Here is a 6,256-nt window from a genome sequence, read left to right on the forward strand (position 1 = left end):
CCTCTCCTTCCTCTCTGTCTCTCTTTTTCTCTCCCACAGCCAAGGCTCTATTGGAGCAAAGTTGGCCCGGCCGCTGAGGATGGCTCTATGGCCTCTGCCTCAGGTGCTAGAATGGCTCTGGTTGCAACAGAACAACACGCCAGATGGGTGGAGCATTGCCCCCTGGTGGGCATGCCGGGTGGATCTTGGTCGGGTGCATGCGAGAGTCTGTTTAGACTCCCCATTTCCAACTTCAGAAAAATACAAAAAAAAAAAAAAAAAGGTTGAAGCAGTAACAAACTAGAGGAAGTGTCCTACATGTTAGAGAAGCAAACACGAGACCGCATGTTAGTGCTGGGACTCAGACAATGGGCTGACTCAATGCAGGACGGTGAGTGCTCAAAGGCATAATGCAGCAACCTCCTAGACAGTGTGTTTGTTGATTATTAGCAGCTTCCAGGAAAGATTTTTGATGATACAAAGCTAACTCTCCTGGAAAACTGTCTTATTCAGCACCAAAACATATCTGGCCTCAGCAAGTATTTGCTGAATCAAAACAAAATGAAACAAAAGCTCATACTACCCAAACCAGGGAGTTCAGTAGACTCTGAGCTAGCAGTTTTCTATTTGATTAGGAAAAGATTGACCCAAAATGGAGGTCTAATATGCATTGAAATGATAAGAATCTCCTTCAGAGTACACTGAAATTTTTATCCAGTTTATACTTCCTATCAAGAAAATACACACATGAAATTATCAGATGGTGTGTGTGAAAAAACGATATCTATTTTGAAGTGAAGTGTAACATTAAAAATTCTTGATCCTGAACTTTCTATGTTTGTGTAATAGTCTCTAAAGCACACATTCTGTATTTGTGCTACAAAAAAAGGTAGTATAACTCTAGAAACTGGTTTGTTACTTCCCTAATAGATTCAGACATGTGAAGATCTTTAGTGGGATCTACAAAATACTTAGAGCAACATCTCAAGCATAAAGCAAATTTATTACTAAAAATAACCTAACTCGAGTCCTTTTAATAGTTCTGTCAGCTTACCCTGTGGGTGTAGACACGTCTGCGTTCCATTTGAAGCTTTCAAATCACATAAACATGCAGCCATCAGATAATCACAAACACAGAATTTCTATGAAAATATGGAAATGCATTACCAAGGGATTTCATAGACATAGATATTTTAAGTTTTATAAAAATATTCCCTTGATTTGTCACAAACAATACATCATATATGCATTTAGAGTAAAGTTGTATCTCCCTCATCAAAATCTTAAACATTGACTAAGAAATTGTCCTAAAAGCTAGTAAGTCTTAAGGCTAATCAGTTTATTAAGAGGTGAAAAAACAGTTAAAAAACCATGGAGTCATGCTTGGGGTTAATTCCTGACTGTCATTCTCAGGATGCCAAGTTTTAAAATCTGAAAAATTAAAAGAATAAACCTCACAAGGTTAAAAGCAAAATGCAATCATGTATGTCAAAGCATGTGGAATACAGTCTTACATATACAAAGATGCTTCATAATTGTCAGGTGCCATTTTTATATTTTTAGTTTGATTCCTATTCTGGTGCTCAATGGGACTATAAGAGGTTGCATGTGTAATCATCAGTGGCAATTCTTACATTTTAAATGACTTGGTTTAAATTTGAAAATTTAATTCAAACTGAGTTCTGATTTTATCAATGCACTACCACTTTTTTTTCATCTATTAAATACCATGATCATCTAACATATAAGACAGTTAGTTACATCAGCAAATTTACCAGTAAGTATGTTATGTCTCTTTTGTTACATTTAATATGCAGTTGAGTTTAACGAGAGAATGTTAAGTCATTACATGGGCCCTGAGACACTAGAATAAGTTGGAACATGTGTTTATTACACGATCTGTGAGCTCCTTAACAGTGGAGCCATGTTTTCTCAGAGTCTTCAGTAGAACCTAAGATAGTCCTCAGCAGAAAGTGGATGAGGAGTAAATACATTGAATGAGCAAACAGATTTCTTTAGGAACATTGTGGGTAGAATGCTCAATTTGGATAAGACCGCATTTTATTCATCTATGATATCTCTGAACTCATCCAAGTGCCTGGAACAGAGCAGGAGTTTAATAAATGTATTTAAATAAATTATATTTCTCAACTAAGGGTCTGGTCTTAATAAAATAAGGTCTGTAATTCTTGATAAAAATGGCCAAAACACATGAACATTATTTTACATAAAAAAAAATCTCCTGGCCCTGGCCGGTTGGCTCAGTGGTAGAGCGTCGGCCTGGAGTGCAGGAGTCCCGGGTTCGATTCCCGGCCAGGGCACACAGGAGAAGCGCCCATCTGCTTCTCTACCACTTCCCCTCTCCTTACTCTCTGACTTTCTCTTCCCCTCCTGCAGCCGAGGCTCCATTGGAGCAAAGTTGGCCTGGGGAACTGAGGATGGGGCCTCTGCCTCAGGCACTATAGAATGGCTCTGGTCACAACATTGGGCATAGCATCGCCCCCTGGTGGGCGTGCCGGGTGGATCCCGGTCGGGTGCATGCGGGAGTCTGTCTGACTGCCTCCCCGTTTCTGGCTTTGGAAAAATACAAAAAGAAAAAAAGAAAAATCTCCCTAGATATCATGATTTTATTTTCTGATTCAATCTCTGTGAAATGTAGTATTATTGAAATGGCCAAAAGGGGGTTCTGGAAGAACATGAGATTAATACAGAGTTCAACTTGAGCATATAAGTAAGTAATTTTCCATGAGTGCTCATTAAAAGTATAGGTGGATGAAAACAAAAAAATCTGAAATAGAAAAGGACCATGAGAATTCTTCAGGAAAGCCGACATTTAAAACCAACAGAGAATAGAGGAAAAGACTACTCTGATTAGATAACTACATTGGTATTTTCCTACATACTAAACATAGATTTCACAAATACAAAGTAATATGCTCAAGGTATGATGTATATTTAAAAGATACTTGTAGGAACAACACAATTCAGGAACTAGAACATGAAGATTTCATGTAAATCCCACCCAAGGAGACTCAAATGGTCTTAAGACACCAATGTTGTCTTCAAGATAGGAAAAAAAAACAAACAAAATTCTATTGCTTCCTTCATTCCTACCCACCTCCTATATGGTCTGGAAGCATCCCTTATTTCTCTTCAACATCACAATGTTAGTTGTAACCCAATAAACTTACTCAGATAAACACAATGTGGTTTTCTTTTAAAATAAGCCTTTACTGAATATATCAACAAGGTACTGTATAGTGTAGAGTGAACTTGTAGTTAACAAAGTGTGCGACATGATAGGTCTCAGAGGATGAGTGATGCAGAATCTTCCAGCCCCTTGCAGTCCCTTGTCAGCAAGAATGCACTAAACACAAACCAGAAGCAAATCAACATACGAGTTAAACAATAACAAATCATCAGGATTAACTTTCAGGGAAGATATACTGGTCCTCTGAAGGACACACGGTGGCTCCGCATTCACCTGGCCTCTTACAGGTTGTAAATCTGACATCCCAGATATACCTCCACAAATGCCCCCCGTGCGTGTATTTGTGTGTGCGCACACATGTGTTTATATACTTCTTTGAAAATGCCTGTTGCGATGCCCTTGCTTTGTGCTCTTCTGGTGGGTGTGCTGCTAGAAAAACGAAACGTTTAGCAAAACAGTCTGATGCGTGTGTTATAACAATAGTATCAATGTGTACACAACTTTCTCCCCACAATGAGTGACAAGCATCCCCCATCGTCAGCATTGTCTTTCCATCCTGCTGAAGAAACCAGAGAAGGATGTAAATGACAAGATTAAGACCTGGAAGGGGCGGTTCATCTGTTTTGTGTCTCTTTCCCAGTTGGGCACTCTTTGCTGCTTTGCTTTCCCACGCAGCTAGAAAAGTAAATCCTGAGCAAAACTGTTATTCTCACCTTCTAAAGTGAAACTTAATGTCTCCTTGTTATAGGTTAGAGAAAAAAAATGTTATGAAAGAAGTCAATGGAAATTAACCACTTCACTGTCAAAAGTTGCAAATGGGCTCTGCAGCTGAGGTTTGCTGGCCAAGGGCCACACCTGCTCCCTGGGGGCTGCAACCAAGTTGCCTGTGTTTGGAATGGAAGCTCTGCTCTCATGAAGAGTGTGTCCTCCTCAGTGGGGAAGGAAGTTCTGACTTCCGTGAAATGTCTAAGACCCTTACGATCGGCACTAGTAGGAAATGGAGGCGTAACATTAGCTACTTCATTTAATACTTCTTACCAGACTGGTCACATTACACTTTTTTTTTATCTCGGGAAAAAATAATGTCTAATCTATTTTCAAACAACATCCAGATCATTAAAAAATGGCATTATTTTTCACAGGATAGAATGTTTTCCACTTGTTACACAAGGAAAAGAAGCAAGGGGAACACACTCCTCTTTCTGCCTGTGATTGTTCCATCTGATGGGCCACGGCTGTGTCTGACAATTTTGAGGAAACCCCAAGGTTTTTCAAACACATTTCTCTAGACAAGCAGGTACTAATGACAACCCTGGGCATGACTGATGGTTACTAATCCCTCTACGATCATGATGATGCCTTTCCCTTTCAGAATTTCCTCTGCACAGTGGTGCCTTACTATGTGAAGTCACCTCACTTGGTCAGATAGCATTCAGTATTTAAAAGCCAGTGACTGTGGCTTTGTTCATGGACTTGGCTTGCACCTTCAACCTTGTCTTTTAGCTAAACACCTCAAAATACATAATAATGTCATCAAAAGAAGCCGAATACGGGGCAGATGTGTTAACAGAAGACATTATGTTAACTAAAACTGTCAATCAAAGCCCAATCCACCATTGATGGTGGTTCAGCAGTTTTCCTAACACACGTAAGATATTACAAATCCCATGGTGTGCTTTCTATCATGGTGTAGGTCAGAGTCTCAGGTACGTTATTGCAAAGGGGGGATTGGTTTTCATTTCAGCCATCCTTGTCATGTTGTACACAAGATGAAAGTAAAGCCTGACACCAGATTCTCTCTCTTCAGAAGCACCTTCTAGCAATAGAACCTTTTCAGATCAACCTAACCATTTCACATGACTAGATCCGCAATGTACCAGTAAGCCCCAAATAGTTCTTTGAATCCTGTAAGGCATTAAAGACACCTCTCCAACCTTGGTCTTCCTGGCCCAGAGCAAAACATTTCAGCAGCCAAATATCCCGCTAGGGGTTATACACACAACACAAATAAATAAGAATGATTATTTTGTGGATAAAAGAAAAAAAATACCTCAAAAGTCAAAGTACCATCATTTTGAACACATAATTTTATCTACACAGCCAAGGGGAAGAGGGCCATTGAAGAGAATAATCCAGTTAAATACACAAAACCCCATGTCATTGTTCTGAATTTCAGGTAGCTTCCTGTCTCACTGACCACCTTCATAGACTGCCTTATTCCTTCACTGTGTGGGGGCTAGCTTTAAAAAAGCAACAGCCAATACTCACTAGCTATTCGACTACGATGGAATCCAAAATCACTGCAGAATTAATTCAAATTAATTCATAGTTAATTTTGGCCCAACTGTCTGCACAGTTTCAACTCTTGTGTTTAGAACATTGTGTCTTCAGTTATATTTTCTGCTTATTTGGAGAGACAAAGGAGATTAAAACATAGAAGATGGGCTATATTATTAAAGAAAAATAAAGCTCTTACTCTAAAGAAAAACTTGCATAGCATTTTATACCTAAACTTTTACAAAGAAGACACGTCACAGTTCTATTTTGTTCCAAGTGAGTGAGAGAGAGAAAGAGAGTACAAACACAAAATGTGAGAGTAACTTTATGGGTCCATAAAATAATGGCTCGTGGTATAGGGAATGTGCCACACAGAGTGAAATGCCTCAATTTGATTTTGAAAAGAATTTTCCAAGGTTGTATATTTTAGATAATAGTTGTGATCTATAGCCCTTCTAAATCTAAATCTAAGGAATGGAAAAGGTAAGTGGTATATGCTTTCTAAAGATGACATTGCTTCAAAATTATCCAGATAGAAGCACGAACACCCCTCTCTTCTATGTGCCCTCAGCTCTGTACTCAGCTGTGCCAAGATGAGGGGAACACACCCTGGCTCTCTGACTTGTTCATTTTTCATCTGTTATCCTGTTAAAATAAGATTGATTATCCCTCCGCAACTCCCAAAGAAGAGGAACATTTCAAGATTGAAAAGAAATAACTAAAATTTCAAAAAATGGGACAGGCTCAAAGTCAATCCAAGGAGGAAACTCAATATTGTTTTTTAAAGAA

General features: G+C 39.0%; 1 non-coding gene across 1 annotated transcript; it reads left to right on the forward strand.

The window, feature by feature from the left end:
* The first annotated feature begins 2,224 nt into the window (after positions 1-2,224).
* On the forward strand, positions 2,225-2,300 carry TRNAS-GGA (transfer RNA serine (anticodon GGA)). Its single transcript has one exon. It is a non-coding gene; the product is annotated as a tRNA-Ser (tRNA).
* The last annotated feature ends 3,956 nt before the right edge of the window (positions 2,301-6,256 follow it).

This window comes from Saccopteryx leptura, chromosome 6, assembly GCF_036850995.1.
Source record: "Saccopteryx leptura isolate mSacLep1 chromosome 6, mSacLep1_pri_phased_curated, whole genome shotgun sequence".
Lineage (NCBI taxonomy): Eukaryota > Metazoa > Chordata > Mammalia > Chiroptera > Emballonuridae > Saccopteryx > Saccopteryx leptura.